The sequence below is a fragment of the Triturus cristatus genome, chromosome 5_2 (genome assembly GCF_964204655.1).
Source record: "Triturus cristatus chromosome 5_2, aTriCri1.1, whole genome shotgun sequence".
Taxonomy (NCBI): Eukaryota; Metazoa; Chordata; class Amphibia; order Caudata; family Salamandridae; genus Triturus; species Triturus cristatus.
Window position 1 is genome coordinate 191145261 of NC_140588.1, and position 9665 is coordinate 191154925.

The window sequence follows — 9665 nt, forward strand, 5'->3', positions numbered from 1 at the left end:
CAGGGTGGTTGAGTCCCCCCCCCCCCCCCCACACCCTCCCCCAGTGGTGCTGCGACCCATCCCTCCGCCCCCCCCCCCTCCTTGGGGCCTGTGGTTCCTTCGGGTGCAGGGGAGACGCTGGAGGACCTTGCTAAGGTGTGCAGCGACATCCTGGCCTCCGCCTTTGGCCCTGCCCCACCCCCTGTGGTGGAGTCCTCCATCCCTGCACCCACAACGCCTACCCTTCGCCCTCCTGTCCCTGCGGTGCCTGGTCCTTCCCCCCCACATGATGCCCTCCCCGCTGTGGAAGACAAAGGAGTCTGACTGTGCAGGCAAGCTAGGGGACACGCGTCCCACTGTGTCCCCCATCCAGCTGTGGCTCATGGACTGCCCTATGGGCTTTGTAAATATTGAACTTTATCCACACACACATTATTTTGAAATGCTGAATAAAGCCTTTTTTTTTCCTTAGAACACTACTGCTTTTGTGGTGTTGCTGTTGGTGGGGCTGCTATATGATTTTGGGTGGTGATCATGTGTTGGGTGTGTGGGAACTGTAGTAGTGTGCTGGTCATAGGGGGGACCCTGGTATCTGTGTGCCATCACAAGGTGTTAGCTAGGTTTCTCTGTTCATGTAAGCAGTTACTGCATGGTGAAATTGTCCCAAGGTGTATTCCTTCCTCTGTGTACCCTGACATCTTCCCTGCAGGGTGTTCCCAATATTTAGCGCTGAGCTGTGTCTACATTAGCTGGGTGTGTGATGGACCCCTTCAACTTTGGCCATGCATGCAGAGCGATGTCTCCACCTGCATCATTCGTGGCATCCTTGGTGATCACTGTACTTGTGTATGTAGTCTGTTGACATGACTTCATGTGGACATGTTCCCTTTTAGGCTGTATGCATGTGTGTACTCCCAGCCTCGCACACGTGTTACATGTACTGCAGGGTCTTTGTGCACCTGACTGACAATTGTGGCTATTGGCTCTGTGGGTACTCCACCCTTTTTTTCCATGTGCAATGCTGGGGGCCTCTGCACCCACCCCTCCTGTGTCTGGGCACTGCTGGGAGGACTCTGCACCCACCCCTCCTGTGTCTGGGCACTGCTGGGGGGACTCTGCACCCACCCCTCCTATGTCTGGGCACTGCTGGGAGTGATAGGCACACACCCCTCATATGTCTGGGCACTGCTGGGAGTGATAGGCACCCACCCCTCCTGTGTCTGGGCACTGCTGGGGGGACTCTGCACCCACCCCTCCTATGTCTGGGCACTGCTGGGAGTGATAGGCACACACCCCTCATATGTCTGGGCACTGCTGGGAGTGATAGGCACCCACCCCTCCTGTGTCTGGGCACTGCTGGGGGGACTCTGCACCCACCCCTCCTATGTCTGAGCACTGCTGGGAGTGATAGGCACACACCCCTCATATGTCTGGGCACTGCTGGGAGTGATAGGCACACACCCCTCATATGTCTGGACACTGCTGGGAGGACTCTGCACCCACCCCTCCTGGGTCTGGGCACTGCTGGGAGAACTCTGCACCCACCCCTCCTGTGTCTGGGCACTGCTGGGAGTGATAGGCACACACCCCTCATATGTCTGGGCACTGCTGGGAGTGATAGGCACACACCCCTCCTGTGTCTGGGCACTGCTGGGGGGACTCTGCACCCACCCCTCATATGTCTGGGCACTGCTGGGAGTGATAGGCACACACCCCTCATATGTCTGGGCACTGCTGGGAGGACTCTGCACCCCCCCCTCCTATTTCAGGATATGTACGCTTAGAACATACACAGGTGTGGGATCGCTCCATGCATACGAGGTGGGGGTACGGTCCGTACATACACTGTTGGCATGGGGGGTACGCTCCATGCATATGCGGGTGGGGGTAAGTGTCGTACATACACGGTTGGGGTGGGGGTACGCTCCATACGTCCGCGGGTGAGGGTAGGGGTCGTACTTACACTGTTGGGGTGGGGTACGCTCCATACGTCTGCGGGTGGGGGTACGTGTCGTACATACACTGTTGGGGTGGGGGGTACGCTCCATATGTCCACGGGTGAGGGTAGGGGTCGTACTTACACTGTTGGGGTGGGGGTACGCTCCATACGTCCGCGGGTGGGGGTACGTGTCGTACATACACGGTTGGGGTGGCGGTACGCTCCATACGTCCACGGGTGAGGGTACGGGTCATACTTACACTGTTGGGGTGGGGGTACGCTCCATGCATACGCGGGTGGGGGTACGGGTCGTACTTACACCGTTGGGGTGGGGGGTACGCTCCATACATCCGCGGGTGGGGGTACGTGTCGTACATACACGGTTGGGGTGGGGGTACGCTCCATACGTATGCGGGTGAGGGTACGGGTCGTACTTACACTGTTGGGGTGGGGGGTACGCTCCATACGTCCGTGGGTGGGGGTACGTGTCGTACATACACGGGTGGAGTGGGGGTATGCTCGATACGTACGCGGGTGAGGGTACGGGTCGTACTTACACTGTTGGGGTGGGGGTACGCTCCATGCATACGCAGCTGGGGGTACGTGTAGTACATATACGGTTGGGGTGGGGGTACGCTCCATACGTACGCGGGTGAGGGTACGGGTCGTACTTACACTGTTGGGGTGGGGGGTACGCTCCATACGTCCACAGGTGGGGGTACGTGTCGTACATACACAGTTGGGGTGGGGGTACGCTCCATACGTACGTGGGTGAGGGTACGGGTCGTACTTACACTGTTGGGGTGGGGGGTACGCTCCATACGTCTGCGGGTGGGGGTACGTGTCGTACATACACGGTTGGGGTGGGGGTATGCTCCATACATACGCGGGTGAGGGTACGGGTCGTACTTACACTGTTGGGGTGGGGGGTACGCTCCATACGTCCGTGGGTGGGGGTACGTGTCGTACATACACGGTTGGGGTGGGGGTACGCTCCATACGTACGTGGGTGAGGGTACGGGTCGTACTTACACTGTTGGGGTGGGGGGTACGCTCCATACGTCCACGGGTGAGGGTAGGGGTCGTACTTACACTGTTGGGGTGGGGGTACGCTCCATGCATACGGGGGTGGAGGTACGGTCCGTACATATGCGTCCCCACGCTATGTGATGCTTGTGCGGGCTGTACCCAGGCCTTTGCCACGTGGGTACAGCCGTCCCGCCATTGTTGGGATGACGTAGGTGTGGGCGGGGTACGACTCGTACCCACGCTCTTAAGGCGTGGGTACAGGACGTACCTGTATTGTTGTGTTGCCGGTTCGCGTCGTCAGGTTTTGCTGGACACGCCCCCACCCCCTCGTAGTGACCAGGGCCTGGGGGTCCGGTATGTCCAGGGCATGTGTGCTGTGTGACTTTGGTGGGGGTTTTGTGGCCTGCCCCTGGTCCTGCCCCCCCTCTCCCCCCTCCCTTTGTTGTTCTGACCTTCTGCGGCGTCTGCGTCCGAACCTGTAGAGGAGGTCGACTGCTATGAGGGCCGGGATGACACGTTGTCAGAACCAGCTCTTCTCTTGCTGGCGGTTGACACAGGAGCAGGATGACGCAAGCTCCCAATTCCTCCTCTGAACTCCCCGGCCTCCACAATATCTAAATGCGTAGCCAGAAGAGCCCCAAGGGGGAAAGGGGAATTAGACAGAGAAGAGAATGCACACACTGGTGGTCTTCCTTTCTGCTTCTTCTTATGTAGTCTATCTTTTCTCTGGCTCTTGCTGTAGTTCGTGAGCTGTAATAAACAATTACATGTAAATCACTTTCTACTTCCCTTTTCTTCCTACCTATGTCTTTCCTTATTCTCTATTGTACCCACCCTGATGCTGTGTGCCTTTGCTTCTCTTCTATGCTACTCGTTCTTCTGTTCTTAATGTTTTTTCACTGTAAGATAAATAACTTGTGTTATTATATTTCCTTCTCCCTTCCTGACCTCTCTTAGTCTTTTTTCTCTAAACTCACTTACTGGACAGAGAACGGAAGCCTTGGTTTATTTTCTTATTCTTCTTCACCTTTTATTGGTTGTTCTAACTACTGTTGCTTCTCTGTAGTTTTGTTCTTACTTTTCTGTGTCATTTGTATTCTGCCCTCAAGAGTTTTCCACTCCCTATGGTTTCTTATTGACAGGAATCGGAACTCACTCGGAACTACTTAGTGTACCTTAAACCTTTTATATTCTAGACTTGAGCTGACTCTACTCGCACCCAAAACTAACGCTACACCTGAACTTGTGTTGACTTTTTAGAACGCTGTAATCTCATTCACTAGAACCGGTGCTTCAGTTAAACTTCCGCTGCTGCGAAGTTCGGAACGTTTTCTCTGGTAGAAAAATGGAACAGTCTTACTTGGGGTTGCTGGCTGCTTCCAAACTCTAAATTCTCCTCAGAATTCTCGCGACGCGTAGCTTCTTTTCCCTGACTAACGCGACGCGTTGAGGTAACCTCCTACTCCTCTCACAGTTCAGGTGAAGTGCGCAGCTCTCCGCGCGCCTCACCGGTATCACGCAAATCTGCCAAATCAACTAGAGCGCTAACCCGTTTCGGATTAAGGAACGCTCTGCCGCCATGTTGCATTCGACCTAGCACCAAATGCTGTTTACACAGTTTTGACAACACGGCCACCATCATTCCTTTCTTCTTATACTGGATACCTTTCTTGACATGTGACCTCTTTGTTGGGGACCTGACAGTACCCTCCCTCAAAGATCTTCCTTCCTTCCGGACCTTGCTTGGAAATCTTCTGTGGAATTCTGCTACTAGTCGTGGAGCATTTACTTCAGACTCTGGCTCCCAGGATCTTTCCTCCGGACCATAACCCTTCCAATCTAATAAGTAGTACAACTTTCCATTCTGTAGTTTAGAGTCTAAAATCTGTTGAACTTCAAACTCATTTCCTTTCTCAGTCTGAATTGGCTTTGGGGTCTTACTCAATCTAACTTCTGGTTCTGCCTTCTTTAATAAAGAAACATGAAAAACTGGGTGTATCCGCAACCTCTTAGGTAATTTTAGCTGATAATTTAAGGTGCTAAGTTTTTTCGCAATTGGATAAGGTCCAATGTATCGTGGTTGGAACTTCCTAACCCCTTTTAATCTGATATTTTTTGTACTTAACCAAACCTTGTCTCCTACCAACAATTCTGGTTCTTTTCTTCTCTTTTTGTCTGCGTAGTGTTTGTATTTTGCCTTCGCTACTGTTAGATTCTTGATAGCTCTACTATGGGCTTGTGTCAGTTGTTCTACCCAATTGGATACTGCTGGAACACCCACTTCTTGGAAGTTTAAGGAATGTTGTGGATGTCTACCTGTATTCAGAAAGAATGGAGTGTATCCAGTTGATGCATTTGTAGTGTTATTATGTGCAAATTCTGCTGCCCATAAATAATCGGGCCAATCTCCCTCCTGTTCTAAAAGACACAATCTCAGATATTGCTCCAGTTCCTGATTTGTGCGTTCTGTTTGCCCATCTGACTCTGGGTGGAAGCTAGTGGAGTATCGATTCTCTATGTTTAAACGCTTGGTGAATGCCTTCCAGAAATGAGACAGAAACTGAGAGCCCCTATCTGACACCAAAACCTTAGGTATGCCATGTGCACGAACTACATGCTGGCTGAAAGCATCCGCTAACTCCTGGGCAGATGGTACCCCCTTCAAGGGCACAAAATGCGCCATCTTTGTAAAGGCGTCCACACACACTAGAATTGAATCATAACCATGACTAGAGGGTAAATCTACTATGAGATCTAAGGTCACAGTGTGCCAGGGAAAAGGAGGGGTTGGCAAGGGCTGTAACAGGCCTTGTGGACGTTTCCTTTCTGATTTTCCTCTTGCACAAGTCTCACAAGTCGCCACATACTGATGTATATCCTTGATCATGTTTGGCCACCAGAATCGTCTGCGCACCAATTCCTTAGTCTTGTTAATTCCCTTGTGTCCTGATAAGATGCTATCATGACATTCTTTTAAAGCCTTTAACTGCATCTCTGGAGTGGGCAAGTATAATGCTCCATGGTGATAGGGTAGTCCTTCTCGAATTTCTCTTTTGGAATCTTCTTTTAACCAACTCCTCATCTCTTCGCAACTCAAAGAATCTTCTTTCTCTTGATTTTCTACGGTTTCTTGCAAGACGGCATTGATCACTTTTTCCGCTGGAATTATTGCCTGATCCAAAACCTTTTCCGTGACTCCTTCCGTCTCTAATCTAGATAGGGCATCCGCCTTTCCATTCTGGGCTCCAGGTCGAAAGGTGATTACAAAATCATATTCAGAGAAATACAAGGACCAGCGTAGCTGTCTGGGAGTTAAAGTTCGGGCTGATTTTAAAAACTTCAAATTTCGGTGATCAGTATACACTGTTACTACATGCCGAGCTCCCATCAAATAATGCCTCCACTCCTTGAAAGCATCCTTTATGGCCAGTAATTCTTTTTCAGTGATTGTATAATTAATTTCTGGAGGTGTTAATTTTCGAGAGCGGAAGGCCACTGGATGGAGCTGTCCTGTAGTTTTGTGTCTCTGCGATAACACTCCTCCCAAGGCCAGATTCGACGCATCCGTTTCAACAAAGAATGGTTCTGCAGGATCTGGATGCAACAAAATAGGCGCTGTGGTGAAATCCTTCTTTAATTGCTCAAATGCTGCCTCTGCTTCAGCATCCCACTGGAAAGGAACTCCCTTCTTCAATAAACGTGTGATTGGGATTAACTTTTTTGAGAAAGCCTGAATAAACCTTCTATAGAAGTTGGCAAATCCTATGAAACTTTGGATTTCTTTAACTGAGGTAGGGGATTTCCACTCAGTCACTGCCTTTATCTTATGTTCATCCATGGTGATTCCTCCTGGAGCAAGTACAAATCCCAAGAACTCGACTGTGGTTACATCAAATGCACATTTGTCCAATTTGACAAATAACCCATTCTCACGAAGTCTTTGTAGTACCTTCTTGACATGTTCTTCATGTGTCTCTACTTCTGTCGAGTAAATCAATATGTCGTCAATATACACAATTGCTATTTGGTCTATGCAATCCTTCAATACATCATTAATAAAATGTTGAAATGCAGCTGGCGCGTTGCATAGCCCATATGGCATCACCTGGTATTCGAATAGACCTTGCTTCGTTCTAAACGCCATCTTCCACTCATCGCCTTCTCTGATTCGAACCAGGTGATAAGCTCCTCGCAGATCAAGCTTGGTATAGATTTTAGCTTCTTTCACCTGGTCCAGAAGAGTGGAAATCAGAGGTAAAGGGTAACGATTCTTGATTGTTATTCGATTTATTGCCCTGTAGTCTATGCACGTGCGTAATTCTCCATTTTTCTTTGGAATGAAAAACAAAGGGGAGGATACTGGAGACTGCGAAGGTCGAATGAATCCATTCTCTAAGTATTCCGCCAGATACTTCTTTAAATGTTTATCTTCTTGTTCGGTCAAAGCATAGATTCTACTGCAGGGTAAGTTCACTCCAGGTTCCAGGTCTATTTTACAATCATACTCCCTGTGAGGAGGTAATTTCTTTGCTTCAACTTCATTAAAGACATCCTGATATTCTCCATATTTCTTTGGTAAGGTTACCGTGTCTATCAAACAAACTGAATTTTCGTTTTCACTTAAATGATAAGCAGGAGATTCTTTTATTCCAATTTTGCAGTCTTTGAAACAATTTTCCTTGCAGTAATCCGAGTTCAAGGTTATTGTTCTTGCGGCCCAATCTATGGTGGGGTTATGCTCCGTGAGCCATGGTAACCCTAAGATCAATTGAAACTGCGGGGCGTCTATTAGATTGAATTGTAATATTTCATGATGACCTTCTGTGGTTTCTAGATGCACTGGCTCTGTGTGACTCACAATGGGGCCTGATGACAGATTGGTACCGTCCACTGCTCTGACGGGCTCACTCTTCTCCTTTCGGATTGCTAGTAATCCAATTCTCCTTGCGAATTGTAAATCGCAGAAATTACCTGTCGCTCCCGAGTCTATCATCACAGCTATCTGATTTCTCTTTTGTTCTCGATAGCTCAGAGTGACAGATATCACCAAATGAGGAGCGTCTGCTTGTAAAGTATTTGCCAAAGCATGATTCATTGGAGCTGACTTTGTTTCTGCAACCACCAGTCCAACTCCAGCTACTGGTGGCGCGAGGCGTTTTCCGCCGACTGCGTCTTGGGCTTCTTGGGGCAATCTCGAACAAAATGCCCACTTCCTCCACAATAGAGACACAATTTATTATTCCGCCTCTTCTCCTTCTCCTCCTTTGTAAGAGGTCCACGGATAGTTCCTATTTGCATAGGCTCGGTTCCGCGATTTGTATCTTGCTCCTTGTGAGGCTCATATCTGGCTCTATCAAAACGCGGTACACTGGGTCGATAATCTCGTTTCTTCTCGCCTCTTCTCTCGCTCTGGCGAAAATCGATCTCCAACACTAGATCCACCAAAGCAGAGATGTCTGTGGGACGATTGGGAACTTGCGCTAAGGCATCTTTTAACTCATCCTTTAGCCCCCGATAAAATACTGCGGCTCGTTTGTTCTCTGGCCATTCCGTCTCTAACACCAACTTGTTGAATTGTGCCAAATATGCAACTAACTCTCTGTTTCCTTGTCGGATCTCTAAAAGTTCATTGTCAGTAGCTTGAGACACCTTCCGACGGTCAAAAATTCGCATGAACTCTTTCTTGAAGTCTTCTAAATTGAATAGCACAGGGTCGTTTCTGGTGGCCAAAGGCATTGACCAAGCTGCGGCATCCCCACTTAAGTAGGAAAGGATAAATGCCACTCGAGACTGCGCATCTGGAAACAAGGCTGGTCTGCACATAAAGTGCAAGGAACATTGGGTTAAAAAGACTTGGGCCTTCTGGGGGTCTCCACTAAAGCGTTCTGGGGGTGCTAAGGGAATCACCGGGGATAAAGAATGTATTACTTGTGTGTTAACCCTTGACTGGGACGGAGCTGCTTCCTCAAATGAACCCAAAACTGGGGAAGATATCTTATACTCATCTCCCGCAACCAAACTCCCTATTCTTTGCGCCAATTCTGTGGTGTCCTTTTTGAGTTCCCTGTTTTCTTCTCTAACGGTAATTAGTTCTCTTTGTATCTCATCCAAAATGTTTCCTAGCTTCTTTAAATCCAAACCTTCCGCCATTCTGCTCAGGTGCCTATACCTCGTGGGCACTTCACTCTGTCAGAACCAGCTCTTCTCTTGCTGGCGGTTGACACAGGAGCAGGATGACGCAAGCTCCCAATTCCTCCTCTGAACTCCCTGGCCTCCACAATATCTAAATGCGTAGCCAGAAGAGCCCCAAGGGGGAAAGGGGAATTGGACAGAGAAGAGAATGCACACACTGGTGGTCTTCCTTTCTGCTTCTTCTTATGTAGTCTATCTTTTCTCTGGCTCTTGCTGTAGTTCGTGAGCTGTAATAAACAATTACATGTAAATCACTTTCGACTTCCCTTTTCTTCCTACCTATGTCTTTCCTTATTCTCTATTGTACCCACCCTGATGCTGTGTGCCTTTGCTTCTCTTCTATGCTACTCGTTCTTCTGTTCTTAATGTTTTTTCACTGTAAGATAAATAACTTGTGTTATTATATTTCCTTCTCCCTTCCTGACCTCTCTTAGTCTTTTTTCTCTAAACTCACTTACTGGACAGAGAACGGAAGCCTTGGTTTATTTTCTTATTCTTCTTCACCTTTTATTGGTTGTTCTAACTA